This window comes from Cavia porcellus, unplaced genomic scaffold (genome assembly GCF_034190915.1).
Source record: "Cavia porcellus strain 051 isolate PalLab524CR breed Dunkin Hartley unplaced genomic scaffold, mCavPor4.1 scaffold_5, whole genome shotgun sequence".
In the NCBI taxonomy this organism is placed as follows: Eukaryota; Metazoa; Chordata; class Mammalia; order Rodentia; family Caviidae; genus Cavia; species Cavia porcellus.
The window spans coordinates 91,886,751-91,904,848 of NW_026947488.1; the positions used below are offsets into that span (position 1 = coordinate 91,886,751).

Here is an 18,098-nt window from a genome sequence, read left to right on the forward strand (position 1 = left end):
TGATGGTACTATTCATACAAATTGCTGCCATTTCCATGCAAAAATAAAATGATTGTACTTTTAAGTTATCAGAGGCCACTGCTGTGTATATGCTGATCTTTATTTAGAGTAAGGAAACTGATTCTGGACAGTAGCTGGAGCATCCTTTAGGCATAAGTCTGTGTTTTTATACTGAATTGTTTTATGAATACACTTGTCATGTATATTAACTGATATTCTGCCATGGTAACGCACCTTTTGGACTCGCCCGTGCATATTACTGAAAGGACTGTATTTTATCACAGTTTTGTCACTTGTAATGGGAAGCAGATATAATTTTGACATCTTGGCACTGAGTTGGCCCAGCTCTCCAGGTTAAACACTTCTGATTTATTCTGTTAACCTTGCTTTTACCAAGCTACTACACTATAGTATTATAGAGAGGAGCTATGTGGTGATTCTTCACACTTCTGACCTGAAGATTCATATATGTTTTTAAATTAATGACTACACCAATGCAAACATTAATGTATTTCTGCTTTGTAAATATATGTTGTATTAATATTGTCTTTTTGAAAATTGAATACAAATTAAATGCCTCATATAGCATTTACATTTTTCTTTCTGTAAAGAAAAAAACTATAAAGTTTTCTCCTTTAATTAGTGTACATTTCATACATTTTCATTTCTTAAGCTGGTTCATGCCAACATCGTTACTATCTTATCCATAAAAGTTGAGTTCCAGTGCTCAGAATATCACATTTTGGATGTAGAATTCTTTCCACGCTTATTATTGAAAGAAAAAGAAGGAACCAGGAAATCAGAAAATGAGTCTCAGAAATTGTATCTATGAGAGGATAGTTGACTTTCTTAGATGAAGGAACTTGTGAAGAAATTTACAGATTAAAAAAGATCATGCCTGCTGGGAATAATTTGCCCCAATAATTTGTTTCTTGGATGCCACTGGATCTTTCTAATAATGATTGTGGTTAATGAGAGAGAGAGATGAAGAAGCTTGAAAAATTCTCAAGGGGACACTGATGAATTTCATTTTTTTGTGATCCATATCTCATTGTGCAGCCCAGTTTTGCTTTCAATTTGCAATCCTCCTGCCTCAGCTCCCTAAATAGTTCCATTAAAGTGTGCACTACATGCCTGACATTGTTTCTCAGGAAAACCTATACAGAAACTATTCTTTACACAGAAGCCAACTAATCTATTGTTTTTCTGTCATTGTTTGAAGTTAGAAGGTATTTTTCAGCGTGAGTCCCATCCAAATCTTTATATTCTGTGTTAAAGTTTTAATTCCTCATTGGCCCTAAGTTTCTTACACTAGAAATGCTAAAGTGCCATGTGGTAAGTGGAAAACCCATTTCAATATAACAGTGAGTAATGAGGGTGGAACACAGTGAGATCTTGACTTGGTATAAAATAAGCAAATAAGCAAATTTTGTAGAAATTGGCTTGATTAACTGATGAGTTTATGCAGAGCCTCTTTCATATCCTTATTTCTCAGGCTGTAGATCATGGGATTCAGCATGGGAAATAACACTGTATAAAAGATAGAAGCAATTTTGTCCCTCGAATAGCTGGATTCAGAGCCAGAGTAGATGTAGAGGACTGAGCCATAGCACAAGGTGACAGAGATGAGGTGGGAGGAGCACATGGAGAAGACTTTGAGGTGGCTCTGAGTGGACCAGATGATGATGAAGTGATGATGAGGTGTTAGGAGGCCAGGATGAGGGGTGAGGGGGCAACGACATTGGAGGTCAACAGGAAGTACATCAGAGCCTGGGAGCCCTCCAGCCTGCCACAGGTCAACTTCACTAGGGGAAGCAGGTCACAAAAGAAGTCATCAATGACACTTGTGTTTGCAGAAGTCAAAGGAAAAGGTCTTTGTGATGGCAGAAGAGTTGGTAAAGCCTCAAAGATAACAAGCTTCTAGCAAAACTGTGCACAGCTTTATGGAGATGGCCTGGGTATAAAGCAATGGTTTTGTGATGGCCATGTAGCGGTCATAGGCCATGGCAGCCAGCAGGTAGCACTCAGTGTATCCCAGCCTCACAGAGGAGAAGAACTGGGTTACACAGCCTGAAAAGGAGATGCTTTTGTCCTCAGAGATGCAGATCACTAGGATCTTTGGGGTGTAGACCATGGACAGCCACAGATCCAGAAAGGACAGATTCCAATGAAGAAGTACAAGGATGTGTGGAGCTGGGCATCATTACAGATCAGCACGATGAGAGTGGTATTTCCCACCTCAGTGACAAAATACACTGCAAGAAATAGCACAAAGAGGATGAGTTGCATGGCAAGGTCCAATATGAATCCCAGCAGGATGAACTCGGTCACCGTGTGATTGCCCCTCTCCATGACTCCAGGGAATCTTACTTTGTAGACGGGAAGACGATCGACTTACACCACTGTGCTGAAAATTAATAGATATGTTAGAAATGTTACATTGTACTGTGTATTCTAATACCAGTTTAGTAGGAAACACTCTAAGGGCTTATTTTACAGAATTTCAAATTGGCCAAGGTCATTCACATTCTTCTCTCCTTTGCTCTGTGAATCTGTCAACCTGGAATGAAGAGTGGTCCTTAAGATGCCAGTTGGCCACACCATTCTTCCATTTTTACCACTCCACCAACTTCTCAGCTGACTCAGAGAAGCAGAAGTCCTTACAGAGATGTCCAGACTCTTGGGATCTGGCCTCATTTCTTTTGCCTCCAACTCTGAACCTTTTCCCCGCCTCGCTCTCTGCATTTCCACCTTGCTTCTGCCTCTCTACTCCTAGAATAAAGAAGGCATGCTTGTGTCTCTCCTGCTTTATTATTCTGCCCAGCAAGGGTTATTATCTGATATTATATTTTTTAAACTTTTTTCTTTTCCCTTCACTGGAAAATGACTGTTTCCATTTGCATTTCATGGTAAGCATACATCAGTTTAATAGTTCTCTCTTGTTGATTTGCAGACTTACTACAGTACAGAAAGATTACATTTTAAATCAAATATTTGATAAAACAATAATTTTATGATAACATTAAATATTTGGAAACATTCATCCATGGACACTCAAAGGGTTTGTTTTGATAACACTTTAAACTCCTGGATTCAATTCTGACTGTTGTCTGATTCTAATATGCTCTGATTCTTTATGCTTCCAGAATTTGCCTTTTATACAAATAATGGTGAATATTTTGGAACCACTTACTCGAATCAACTGCCGCCCTTCATTTTCACATGTGGTACTTCATTTATTCTGCACTGCAACAACTTCCTGTATGTTTAAATATTAATGGCAGTGATTTTACAGATGTCCCAGTAGAAGTTTAATAAGAAGGAAATGATCACACAGTTAATAAATGGCATTGTGGTTTCTTTACCAGAATCCACCTCCTTTCATTTCTGATATCAGGTTGGGTCTTGCTGGTTGGGGGTACTATCCCTGTCTTTGTGATTACAACGTCTCAACCCAAAGAAAACAGGATGACACCAAGGCTTTCAGATATTGTCACAGGCAAGTCACACCTGTGAGGTCCCAAATCATTTGCTGGCACAGACCTGTGTCTTTCTGTCCATGAACCAAGCCTGGTTATGAGTCCAGAAACATCTGCTGTCACAGAGGCAGTAACAGTCTCTGTCTTTACCAACAGAGGCTCCCAAGGTGGATGTAAGTGATTTATTCCTGCTCTGGCTCCCTAGTGTATTCGAGTTCTCCACTGGGGCAGAGGCTCAGAGTTGTGAGCCTCTGAAAAGCCAATTAGTATCCTTCATGGAAAAGAAGAACAGAATTTTAAAGATACTGACAACAATAACTATGCATTGGGGACTTACTCTTTACAAAGCTCTACCTGACATGTTTACATAATGTGAGTTTCAGGAAATGAAGAAGCATTAGTAAATTTTCCTTGTGTTGCAACTTTCTTTGTGTTGAAATTCATATCATAGCCAATAAACTTTATACAAAATAAGTGACTAATCTGTTCAAAATGTATTCAGAAGTAGGTTCAATTAGGATTTGAATCTAAGTAATTTGACTAGAAAATCCATGGTTTTCCCTACCCTAAAGACAGTTTAAATAAAGACAATTTTTGAAAATGTGTTCATCTCTATATGTATTCATGTCTACATACATACATACATGTCTACCTACATAGATTTTGCAACAAACACTTGTTTTCACTTCTCATGTCAGTAAACAAGTCTGAACTTAAGAGAAAGCATCTAATGTACCAATTGACCAACTTGATAATTTTAATCAAGGTGATACAGTGACTCAAAACAACTTGCCACTTTTCTTTAGTATTTATCATAATGGAAGTTTTGAATGGATAGTCTGTGCCTGGTACTGTGGTGAGTACAACTATCCTCTCATCTTAACCATCACAATAAACTGGTGAACCAGTGGTGACTATCAAGCTCATTTTTCAGGTGTGGTTCCTGAGATGTAGAAATGCTTGAGTATATGTTGTCCAAGGTCACACAGGTGGACACCAGCAGAGCCATATTTCAAAAGCTGTTCCCTCATCGTGTAGCATTGTTTTCTCTAGCCTAGATCCTTTGCCAATCTAACCAAAGGCAAGAGACATAACTAAGGGGGTGGCTGTGGCACACAGAAAGACTACAGTTTCTTGGGAGAAATCAAAGTTTGAAAACAAGTACAGTGGTCATGATCACATTACTAGTCTCAATTGTGGGGAGCTAGCCAGTGTGGAAATTCTGCTCCCAGAGTTCCTCAGGGTCTTTGCTGTGGAGTAAGGGTTTTGTGTCTGATGAGAGGTTTGTGCATTGGGGGAGGAAACTGGCCTCAGGATAAGTGGCTGGATGCAGCGAAGTGAAAACTCATTTATTTCTGAGGAAATGAAATGCAACACTTGAGTCGCAGAAGCAGAAGACAGAATAGGAATTGTCCTAGATCTGGAGGCTCTGTATTGAGAATGCAATGTACATACTAGGCCAGAAAGAGGAACAGGAGAGGAGATGACAGAAGGCTTTTTAATGTCATACTTGGAATGGTTTTGGAGATTGTGGCTTAACCTGTTCCCACATTAAGGCATTTGAAATTTTAGGGAATGTGCTGAAAAAAATAGATGATGTTAGGGAGATGAATGTCATTGACCAAATGAATCTACATCCAGGAAGCCTGGTTAAGGGTGCATTATCCTCTGCTCCATTCCTACTATGGAATCAACAGTCATTCTTTCTCTTTCCACCCTATCATCTGGGAGACCAAACACTACAAACTGTAACAACATGGAGGCCAAGTTGGGGAGGAAGTGAAAGGGACAAACGTCAGCAGATTTCTGCCCAGGATGCTTTCCTCAGGGCTGTGATGGGCCACATTCCTCTGAGGGTCCCGTGCTCCCACCCAGCTTTGAGCAGTTGTCATAGAAATGCACATCCTTCTCTGCGTGTCCTAGGATTTCTCTTTGCCCTGCCTGCTTCTGACCTAGTTATGCTAAAACTAAGAGGAACTTTGTGGTTTTTCCATACTCCTTCTACATTTTTGTAAATAGTTCCTTTGTGAAAAACTTTCCCCAGTTGACTCACTGATGTAGGCCATCTATTTCAGGACCTGACTGAGGGACATCAAGGCTAGTTAGTAGAATCCCAGCCCTGGAATCGTATCCTCATGCTGGGTCTCTGGAACCAGTTTGCTCACAAGTTAAACTATGGAGATCCATGCCCATGTGTGGGCATGGAAATGGGACATTGGTTAGACGTGGCCTGTGGTGATGCCATGAATGTTCACATAGGTGGAAGGGTGGGCAGAGGGCAAGGCACAGAAAGACTGATTGGCTATGGTATTACCATAAAGAAAATAGTGATCATGGGGGATTATAAAAATACTTGGGTCTTTTAATTTTAAAATCAGCAGTGTTCTACAAGAGGTATCACTTGGAAAAACTGAAATACAACTTTAAAAGATTTTTCTTTCTATCTATTTATCTTTCTTTCTTTTTCTTTTTCTTTCTTTTTTTCTTTCTTCACTTCCTTCCTTCTTTCTTTCTTGATAGTGGTATTAAGCCCAAGGCTTCGCCTTGAGCTGCATTTCTAACCCTCTTTTTATTTTTTTATTTTTTATTATTTTTATTTTTTGAAATAAAAGTGGCCTTTATTTTAAGAATGTGGAGAGAGACACCATGACCTCCGGGGTCTGGCATTCTCTCCACCCAACGCATGTAGGGGGCCTACATGTAGCTTAGGTTTGAGGTGGAGCCTAAGGGGCATTGCTGATGCACAGGTAGCCCATTGGAATTCATTTCATGCTGCAATTAAATTGCTTAGGGGCTTAGGGGCGGGAAAGGTGACCTCAAGATAGAGCCCCCTTGGTTGCACCTCCCAGGTTCCCACTGGCTACGGTGTCCCATGTGTGGCAAAATCCTTTCATTTCCATCTTTTGGTTATTAGGAAAAAGGGAGAAGTTTTTCTTTCTTTTACTACTTACTGCTGAAAGGGACCGCTGCACTGGGGTTTAGGAGGGTTGACGGGATGATGGTTATGCCCATGTAAAAGTTGGTGCCAGATATTTTAACCAGGACAACTTTATCACTAGTGAATGCCCACACATTGGACTGGAAAAACAAAGAGACAAGGTGTTATGAGGAGGCATGGCACTGAGGTAGAAGGAAAGATACCTTTGATTTAAATATGTCATTTTATCAGGACTATGTTGAGGTAGAATCATTGCCATGGTGAGGTAGAATACTGAAAAATAAGTGTGGGATTATGAGAGGTGATTATTATTCCCCCATCTGAAAGGGTAAAAGTTAAGAGGGTAGGTAGGTAAGACTTGTGTCTGGTATGCATGATGTGGGAGTCTTTAAGAAAGACTGTTGAAAGTCCTGCTGTAAAAAGGATAAGAAATTAGGAACCAAATTGGATAACAAAATATGACAGCCTGAGAGTTGTGGCTGTGAGGTCTTGGTGAGGTGGAGATGAGTGGGCAAAAGGATGGTTAGATTTAGGGCTGGAAGGGCACCACTTAGCCTGAGTGATGTGAAACCAGGATGGCAGTCTAGCAACGTTGAACACTTTTGAGGTTGCCAAGATGGTATGGTATGGGCCATTACAACTTGGTTGTAGTCCTTGGGATGATTTGCTGTAACAGGATTTCAGTAAGAATATCAGCAGTCTCCCTGGTTGTGGGAAAGCCTTTTATGTATTTGGAAAAAGTATAAACAAAGGTGACAAGATAAATTTATCTGTCAGTCTTGACCAGGTGAATAAGAAAGGAAGGGGGTGCTATATATCTCTGAGGAGAGATTTACTACTGATAACAGGTATTAGCTATTGAGACCTCAGAGTGTCTGGGTCAGTCTGCATAAACACAAAGGAATAAAAAGGCATTTTTAAGATTTAGGACTGTAAAGTGAGTGGTGGAGGGAAGGATATGAGAGCATGGTACAAGGATTTGGCACCACTGGCTGGACTAGGGTAACAGCTCTATTGAGTATCTTAAGATCTTATAGTAGAGGGTAAGACCCATCAGGGTTGAGTACCAGGAGAGTAGAAGTATTATAAGCTGAATGGGTAGGTTTAAGAAAACCATTGTCTAAAAGGCACTTAACTATAGGTTTAAGTCCCTGTAAATGTTTGGAAGCCATGGGATATTGGGGAACACAAGGAAACATTGAAGGATCTACCAGAGAAGAAGCAGTCTAGGATCTGCATGAAATAGGCCCTGTCTGTAAAGGCTGCATAGGTTGGCTGTCAACACCCCCATAGAGGCTGAGGACTTAATATAGCAGCCTGAAAACTCAGGAAGAACCCTATACATGGCCTCTATGTCCACAAGTATAGAGAATGTCTTACCTGAGACTTCTAGTGGGACTTGGGACTCTGAGAAGGACACCTTAATGGGGGCTGTGGACCCCAAGCCCTGTCAGTCTTCAGCAGCAAGTTTAAGCAGATCTGTCAGTGATGAATCTGGCAGCGTTGTCATTTCCTGGGAGGGCTAGAAGTTAGGATGGCTTACCCACTCTCTGGTGGATAGGACAGTCCAGTAGCCCTGAGGTAAGGACCCAAAGGAACACCCAGATGGGGCACTCTCTTGAGGCCAATGTCCTTCTGCTGTGTTTGAAGCATGGTCTATGGGGGCTCAGGCAGCTCCACCTTGTGTTGGTTTACCTGTCTCAGAGCTTTAAGTGTCACTGCTAAAAGATCAGATTGTTATTTTTTATCTCTGTTGTTGAAAACACAAAAAGCCATATTAAAAAGGTCTCTGTGGGGTTTGAGGGCCAAGTTTAGCCTTTTGTCTTGGGATCTGGCCACAGTGGAAGGTATTAAGTATGCAGGAGTCAAATACAATCAACAGGGTATTTACAACTTTAGTAATGGCTTCCCATAAGGAGAATAAGGTCCAGGGCATTTTAGGAACTAACATGTCATTTACTTGTCATATATAAGTATCTCTTTATGCTATTAAAATGTCTAATGCCATCTGATTTTTGGAGGATGGCCTGTTTCATTAATTTTATCCCTTTATTTAGGAGAGAGATCAGCTATGGTGTTATTTAGCGACAGTTGAGTATAATTAACTATGGCTTGGTGGAGGGTGGAGCCAAGGCAGGTGGACAGGCTGGGAAAGGCTCAAGCCTGGCCTCTGCCTCAGTGCTGGTCTTGTTGTTTTGCATGCATCATATAATCTTTTTTTTGGAAAACATTTAGTAGTTTCCAGCAACAGGAATCCAAAAGGAATTTATAATTACCTCTTAATTTTAGTTGTTAAACATCTAGGATATTGATAACAGTACAGTACAATATAGGCAGTAAGCTTAACATAGAACATTAAATGGCTATCAACCATGAGCATTTTAACATTTGAACACTGAAGAAATTTGTGAAACATCTCTAAGCATATATCTGGATCTGAAAGAAAACATTTGTCATCATACATTACATAAAGTTTTGTTTAAAATTATTACTTGACTGGTTTACTCATGTTGGTTTGATTTGTATCTCTTGGTTGGAATACAAGAAAAAGACAGCAGAAACAATCCCAATTTTATATTTGAAAGCATAAATATACCATCAGATCAGCAACAATGAATTAGAGATCTCTTAAAATAAGAATTGGCCCCTTTTTCTCACACAGCATCCTGTTGTCTCCGCGATGCTGGTGCTCAGAGCTGCACTTGCGCTCAGAGGTAGGGGCTGGGACTTCTCAGGAGACTCACAGAGCATGCAGGGTGGGGGCAGAGTGCACAGGGCAGGCAGAGTGCCCAGGGTGGGGGAGAAGTGCACACAGAGTGGGCAGGGTGCACAGGGCAGGTGGGGCGTGGAGCTGAGGCATGGTGTGAGGACCCAGAGCAGCCTGCACAGGCCAGGCCGATTGGTGCGCACTGTATGTGCCCCACCTGCACCACCAGTATCATCTGCGCCATCATCAGGCAGCCCAACACTGTCTGCCCATACCTCCCCCAACACTGTCTGGGCCCACTTCCTCCATCCCAGCAGGAAAGGTGGGTTGGCACGCAGCCCGTGGAGGGACTGAGAAATGGGTGAAGCGGGGAGGAAAGGAGGATGCTGAGAAAGCTTTGAAAGGCTGTAAAGAAAGAAGTTATCTCCTAAGTGTGGGGAGGGAGAGGGATCCTGGAGGAGCAGAGGGAGAGGACACATTCTTAAAACAAAGGCCCAAAGATGGAGTTTTTGCAAACTTGTCATCAGTGTGATAAGCTGTAAATAGGTATGGTTTTTTGGGGGGACAGGAAGTGGTACCCAAGATAAGAAAATCCAGTGTGGGGCCCAGCCCATGACATCACAGTCAGGCGAGATAACAGACGTGATCTAACCAGGTCAGGTCATCACCTTAACCTCTTAGATGGAATAGTAATCGTAATCGGTTCCAAAGCTCGTGGTTTTTTGTGGTCACCAAAGGCACAAGTGAATTTCCCATGGATTACAGTGGCTCTGCCTGTGAGAGCTTTGGGGCTCTAAGGGACGTGAGAGCTTACAGTAAAGGCTCTGCCTGATCTGATGGTATATTTATGCTTTCAAATATAAAAGGCTCTGCCTGGGGCTCTCTATGAGAGCTTACAGTAAAAGCTAGCCTCTGCCTCAGGGCTATCTGAGGATGTGAGAGCACCCCTCGAGTCCAGGGAACAGGAAGAAAACCTGCGTGGGGCCAGTGCTGAATAATCTCCAAAGTTTGCTCACCTGTGGTAAATGAATTAAACCAGTGTTGTTTGCAAACTAGTGGCAACAAGTTTAGCAGCTCCTGGGTGTTGAGAAGTGAAGAATTAATCCAGTATGCAGTCTGGTCCATGAACAGCAGGGGACTCACCAGCAGTCTCTCGTCTGCCATTTTCAGTCAGGGAACCATCTGATATAATTTTCAACATGGAAGGGAACCATCTGATAGACTTTTTGGTGTGGCTAAAAAGATAAGAAGTATGAAATAAAAGTGAACTTTATTTTAAGAATGTGGAGAGAGACTCTATGACCTCTGGGGTCTGGCATTCTCTCCAACTCTCTTTTTATTTATTCATTTTTTAAAGTAGTTTTTCACTTCAGAACAATGTCTTTCCTTGTTGTCATGCTATCAGGCTGTGCTTGATCCATATCTGGCTCAGAGTAGAGACAAATAATATTTTTTGAGTAAGCTTCTGCTCCTAACTCTCAAGAAGCATGCTAACCAACCTTGTGATTATTCTACTTGAATGGTCACATTGAATCCTGAAGGAATTGCTCTTTATTTCTCATTACTGAAGTAACTATCCACTATTAAGAACAACAACAAAAATAAACATAAATTCAGGTAAAAAGGTGGAAGAGGGAACATTTGTGCACCATTGGAAGTATAAATTAGTATAATTATTTACAAAAATTGTATAAATTTTTCTACTAAATCTCAACATGGAGAAAGATTATAATCTAGCAATCTTATGCCTTTCTGTGACATTAATATGCTGATATGATTTGCACTCACATGTTCATTTTGGCATTGTGTAGAATAACATATATGGAAGCAATCTAACTACTCTTTAATGAATGACTGGGTAAGGAAATATGGTGTATATGTATACAACAAAACACTGTACAGCCTGGAAAACAAAAGTAATTTTAGCATTTGAAATAATGTGGGTGGAACTAGAAAATCCGTTAAGTGAAATAATCCAGCCTCAAAGAGCAAATTCCAAATAACCTCACTTATTCAGGAAATCTTAAACATTTTATGTCATAAAAACAGAGCATAAACTGGGTATGGTAGTGCCAGCCTGTAATCCCAGGACTTGGGAGGTTGAGGCAAGGAGGATGGTTGTGAGCTTGAGATCAACCTGAGCCACAAAATGAGCTCAAGGCCAGCCTGAACAGTATAGACAGACTGTGTCTCAAAAAAACAACCAACAAAACACACCACCAACAAGAACAAAACAGAGCATAGAAAGCTAGTTACCAGAGGCTGAGGTGGAAAGAGAGGGGTTATGTTGATCAAGTGTACAAAGTTCCAGTTAGATTAGAAACATATTTGAGGGTTGGAGATATACAGCTCAGTGGTACATCACCTGTCTGGCCAGTACAAGGTCCTCAGTTTCATTTCCTGTATCAAACAAATAGAAAAATTTGAGTGACCTCTATGATATATATGTTAATTGGTATTATCAAATATTTATGCAGTGCATACATAGATTATGACATCTTATTGTAGCCCATAAATATGCACAGTTATATAGCTCTAGAAGTGCTAAGCAATGAAGAAGTGAAGGAACACTGTATTCATTAAGAATTATGCTGTGTTTAAAATGTGAAAAAATGTTCATATTCAGAGAAAGAAGAGTGTGGGGGGGCAAAAAAATTCATCAACCAAGAATTTCTCAAATATAATTAAATTTTAATTGTTAGTCTGGGACATTGTCCCTCGAGAGTTTAAAATTCAGTCCAAAGCCCTAAAATGAAAAAAAAAAAATCAGGTGACAGAAATTTCACTGCATATGTTTCATTTTACTTTTAAAATCCATTAAAGGGATGAATTGGATTGTAGCATGTATTATTTGTAGTTATGAAAGATTTATTTTATATCCACAGAGTTGTATTATTTTCACATCAGTATCACCTGTTTTGTCTTTGTAGGCTTTTATTAACATGTTCATCCTTTGTTTTGACCGACTCTGCTTTATTTTGTCACATTTGGTTTTATTCTCTTCCCAAAAAATGTAATAAGAACTGTGGGAATAATAAAACACAAAATGTTTAAATGTTATTGAAAAAAAGAGAGGAAGAGAAAGTGCTCTAAAGGACACAACTGCAAGTGTGTTTAGGTGTGTAAGATAGATGACCATATTACTAAGTTTTTGTTGGATCATTGAACACAACTGTTTGCAGTTTCACTGTTTGAATGTCCTCTTTGTATGCTTAATTTTGTAACTTGATCAACTATTTCTAAGATGACAATATGAAATTTATTAACTAAAGAAATCATTAACTAATGATTTCTTACAGTTTATTTTTTTGGAATTCTATATTACTTGTACCCTTTTACTGTTTGTTTGTTTGTTTGTTTGTTTTCTCTTTAAATAAGAAAATAAGAAAAAAACTCTGAATTAGTTGAAGAGCACATTTGAATTCCTCAGACTGGAGTAAAATTCATGACCTACTTAGTATTTTGATAAAGTTCTGTAGAGATTCTGATCTTCATATCTTTGTTTTTAAATGAGTATAAATACATTTCAGTTCCTGGGAAGCTACAGTCAACCATCTATCTGCAAAGTACATGCTTACTATGTAATAGAAAATTTTACTAGAGAGCTATTAATGTCAGTTTTATTCTTTGTGATTGTATTCTTATCCAGAGAGGTTTTGGTTGGGGGAAAGGTAATTTGTTAGCCTTCAGTGAGACTCAAAAGGTGTTATCTCTTTTTCCTGGCATGGAGCTCTTGCTGAGTTCTCTTTTAGTTTTCTTCCAGGAGTCCTGTCTTCACATTCTCTTTTTGCTCCTCCAAGTTTTATAAAACACTGATCTCAATTATTTATTCAATAGGATTTGTGACACACTAAGTGAAAAGTTATGATATACAGTGTAATTCTTAAGCACTTTGAATGATGTTTTTATTTTATCAAGTTATAACAATTTTCATACTTTAGTGATGGATTCATTAAGTCATATTTTGTCTACTTGGTAAACTTTATTAATGTTCTTAGTTAATTATAATAATGTGATATATAACCTTTATTATTATTAGTCTTTGAACATCTCAGCTCTTACACTAGTTTTAACAATGATAACAATGAATTTTATTTATTAATCAACTGATTCTCAATGAAAACATTATAAATTATAGTAAGGTGGCTGGTACAAATTTTAAAAGATTTTCAATGATTATACTCTAAGAAGACTTTCACTGATTACCATATAATCATATTGCATATGATGATATTCATTAGAATTTCCAAACTTAGATATCAATTTAATTTATAACAAATTGAATTAACTTGGATTCTGTAAAATATACTGGTCATAATTTATTAAGTACTGATAATGTGACAGACCCTTTTCTGTAACTTCTAGGTACAATTTCTAATATCATCACCAAGGTAATCTCATGGATTAAGCAACCATTCTTGCTTCATACAGAACCAATATGAATTTAGAAATTTCCCTGAAGTAATCACATGCAAAATGAAGGAATCAGAATTCATATTATAGTTTTTGTTGTATAGAGTCAGTGTAGGCTTTTAACCCATACACCAAATTTCTTTGTCAAATTGTCCTTTGAAATTAAAGCATTACTAAAAATCAACAGCATTAAGGCTATCTATTGCATTTATCTGAAAAGAGGCAATGATTTGCTAACACATTGGAGATAACAATCACTTCAATAACATCACTTTAATAACCAATGTGTATTAGAAAGGTTAGACTTAGCTTTTGCAACTCCTGACATTATGAAGGTGTATTGAACCTGGCTAATTTGACTGGAATATTTTACATTTCATGCTGCAATTTGCACAATGGAAATATTAATCAGCCATTCATATAATACAGACAATGCTTAAGTTTTGTATCCATCTGATGCCAAATAACCTGACCTAAAGTGGATGATGGCCTTGCATTCTGCTTTCTGGCTTTAATTTTTTCTCTAACTAGATTTGTTCTTCATGTAAGCTCGTGTGCAGAATAAAACGCTGTGTGTTCAGATAGGAATGAGATGGGTCTAACACTGAGAACTGTGCAGCGCAATGAGCTCTTGCTGGCTCTCAGCAGTCACCACCACGAGAGTAACCAAAGAGGATCCTTGAGGTATCTGCAGCCCCTGGAATTGAGGCACTGTCTGGTGTTGTTTGAATTTTCAAAGCATGAGCTGTGTTTGGTAGCTGGACCAAAACATTTGTGTCCCTTGTCATTTGCCCTACTTTGTTTAAATACATACGGACACAGAGAAGAAGCTGTTATTTACATGGTCTTGTTCCCAAACAGTGATGGGGATGATGTAGACATACGGGGTACATGGGTATCTCAGATGCTCACGCGTGTGCTTAATAATTACTCAAATAATCTTGACAATTTTTTTCATGTATTAATGACATAGCTTTCCCTGTTATTCATTTTTTGAGGGTTACTGGCAATCTCTGTTCTGTGCACTTAACACAAATCCTCTAAAGAAGACCACCTGGTGTTCTGACAATAGTTATCAGGCACTGAGCCTTTATTGCCTATCCCTGACCCTGCTGTCTCATATGTTACCTCACTGAACCCTGTCGTCAGCTCTCCGAGCTTGATACCACTTTGGTCCCACTGTACAAATGAGGAGAATTAGCTACAGATCAAAAACAAAACAAAATAAAACAAAACATAAAAACAACAAAAACCTAAAAGGTGATAAAAAAGAAAGAAGGAACAAGTGGATGGAGGTGAAGCCTGTCAGTTGCCCCCTGGCTCTAGGACTGTGCTTCATGAGCCCATAGCATTCTAGGTGGCTTTTCTTAAACATTCTGAAGTAGAAAATAGTGCAACTTACTGACACAGTGCTTCAGCTGAGGACACAGACGCACAGGGTAGACTCTAATGAGCTCTCAGAAAATGGATCTCATCACTTTAGTGTGTCTGAACTTTTTAACTATTGTTCTTTCTCCAAAGTAGCTGTTATTAGGGAACTGAATTTTCAAGAAAAGTAGACTTCCTGTTATAAGTAGCCATGGTTTCAGATTCTTTGAACACATTATTTTATTTATTCCTTAAAATCCTTAGAAATGGCTTCTACTGTTGTTTGCATTTTAAGCACTCAGAAAGCATCCATGATCACATAGTGTGAAAGTTGAGAAACTTAGACTTGACCTGAATATTATGAGGAATCTCAGACCAAGACTTCTCTTTTCTTTCTTACTATCTTTAGCTTTCCAGTTGACATATTGGGAACTTGATTTTTGTCTATAAGTAAGTGGTTATTCTGGGAGAGAGTGCTGGTGTGGATAATAGATAAAAGGAAAATGAACTCTATTGTGACTGAGTTTTTATTCCTAGGACTTTTGCCTGAACCTGAGACCCAGCTCATTCTTTTTGTTATATTTCTATTCTTCTATTTATTAATGGTGACTGGGAACATTATCATCATCGCTGTTATTAGCATAGAGCCTCATCTTTTCAAACCCCCATGTACTTCTCCCTCACAAACTTATCCTTTCTGGACATTTACCACACTTCCACTGTCCCACAAATGCTGCCTAGCATGGCAGGGGAGAAGAAGACTATTTCCTTCTCTAGCTTTGCTGCTCAGACATTATTCTTTCTGCCCTTTGGGGTGACTGAATGTGTGCAGGGGTTACAGGTCATGGTTTCTGACCACTATGTAGCTATCTGCCATCCTCTTTACTACACTGTCATTGTGAACCAAAGCACCTGTGTCCAATTGGTAGCTGTGTCCTGGTGCAGTATATACCTGAGCGCCATGGTCATCCATGTCTGCACCTTAACCTTGCCCCACTGTGGGCCCAATGTCCTGAATCACTTCTTTTGTGAGGTGCCCGTGGTCCTGAGACTGGCTTGCACTGACAGGTCACTCACAGAGCTGGTTGTTTTTATCTGCAGTATCGTCAATGTCTTTGTCTCTTTGTCCCTTTCCTCTTCATTGTTGTCTCCTATGCCCACATTCTGCTGTCAGTACTAAGGATGCACTTGACCCTGGGAGGCACAAGACACTGTCCACATGGGTCTCCCACCTGACAGTGGTGGCCCTGTTCTATGGCACAGCCATCTTCATGTACATGAGACCACAGTCCAACTCCTCCCAGGCTGAGTGCAAGATCATCGCAGTGTTCTACATTGTGGTCACACCCATGCTCAACCCCTTGATCTATAGCCTGAGGAATCAGGATGTGAAAAGAGCTCTGAAGAGAGCTCTTACAAAGCAGAGGGTGTGAGAGGTGCTCAGAGGACACCATGCCCCCCTCATAATCTGACAAAGCTACCTTCTGAGAGAGACGAGGGAGAGGCAACTAGCTCAGCCCTTTGTGAAAGACATACAACACTCACCTACAAACTCAGCAGGAAGAAGTGTTTCTGCAGAGACTTACAATGTCCAGCAACTGCCCTCATGGAGGGAAGGCCACTCTGTGCCTGTGTGACATCCTACACTCTGTTTCAGGTCTCCCTCCCAGAGAACCTGTGTCACTTTGACATGGAGATCTATTTCCAACACAAGTGTAGAACTTCAGAGTAAGTGTTTTTAGATGCAGCATCTCATGCTTATGTAGTTGATAAAGAATCAGGACTGCACACAGCTAATTTTAGTGTTAGATTTGGTGGTGATCTGCCTACATACAATACTCCCTCAGAATGGCTCCAGGAAACACTAAAGTACTTCAGTTTCACCTAAACTCTATCTTAACCCCCAGTTTTCTGACAGCTTCATTTCCCCATATGTCTGATTAGTTTCATTACAGAAGACCTTTTGTTATTTTTTATATTTTCCTTGTTGCACCAATAATTAACCATTTTATATATTTGCTAAATAGCTGCAGTTTTGTTTGGAATATGCACTCACAATTTTTTTCTGAATAGCTTATTTAAAGCAAAATATAACATTTGATATTCTCCCTAACATTGTCAAATAAGCTAGCTATGTATACTTTATACTTTAGAAACTTAGCACCATATTTGAAAGGAGAAGTAAAAAGTCTATGTAGGTATAAATTTGAAAGTTATAATTTACAAAAATTCCCTCTCAACTCTGAAAATTGATAAATTGATAGCTTATACAACATGCAAAATCATTCTCATGAGGTTATCCTTATGCAAAACTTGTAAAAAAAAGTGAAAATTAATATTTTCTTTTTAGCAGTTCATTATTTGTACCAAGTACCTTACAATTACATGCATTTTTAATTAGTTGGTAGTTATTAGTACTCAAGACTTGAGAGGACTAAAATAAATAATATGATCCAGACACTTCTGACTCTAAACTAAATATAATCTAAGAATCTTAAAGCAAAATTTTGATCTTATGTTTATTTCCTTTGACATGACATGGAAATACAATAGTTTGATAATGTTAAGTGGACAATTGTACGCTACAATCATTGTTAGATACAAACTAGGGTGAAATGTTATTCCTGCACATTATTTGATATCCAATTACATAACTTCCCTAAACACTTATTTGGGTTTATGGTACTATAAGAACATTATGGAGAGAAAATATACTATCACAGCATACCAAAGTATAGAGTAAATAAATTATAAGGTATTCTATTGTTATAAACTATGTATTCTCATTACCTTAATTGTCAGTATTATTGCCTGTTGTAAGTATATGTAAAAGAGAAAATATGTAATATTGATATTCTAAATTAGCTATGCATATGCATACATGGAAGATTATTTTTATGAACCTCAGTTCTTTCATTTATAAATAGAATATTTGTTGGGCAACATATTTGTTTATGACTTATGTCTCAGCATTTCTTTTAGCTCTCAAAATAAGCTTATTGTATATCAAAATGCATCATCAAATGACTTTCTTTTTTACTATTTTTATTTGACTGATTAATAAGGACAATAATGCAATGTTGAAAAGTTTTAATGTCATCCATTTGGTGTGAAAGATACAATAAATACTGCTTTCTTATATCCTGTTACCATTATTCTCAGTCAGGGCATTTCTGTTAATATAAAAGTTGTT

At 38.8% G+C, this 18,098-nt stretch overlaps 2 pseudogenes; one reads left to right on the forward strand and one right to left on the reverse strand.

The window, feature by feature from the left end:
- Nucleotides 1-1,447: 1,447 nt before the first annotated feature.
- Nucleotides 1,448-2,352, reverse strand: LOC100727943 (olfactory receptor 9G1-like; annotated as a pseudogene).
- A 13,056-nt stretch (nt 2,353-15,408) lies between these two features.
- Nucleotides 15,409-16,338, forward strand: LOC100727668 (putative olfactory receptor 2B8; annotated as a pseudogene).
- The last annotated feature ends 1,760 nt before the right edge of the window (nt 16,339-18,098 follow it).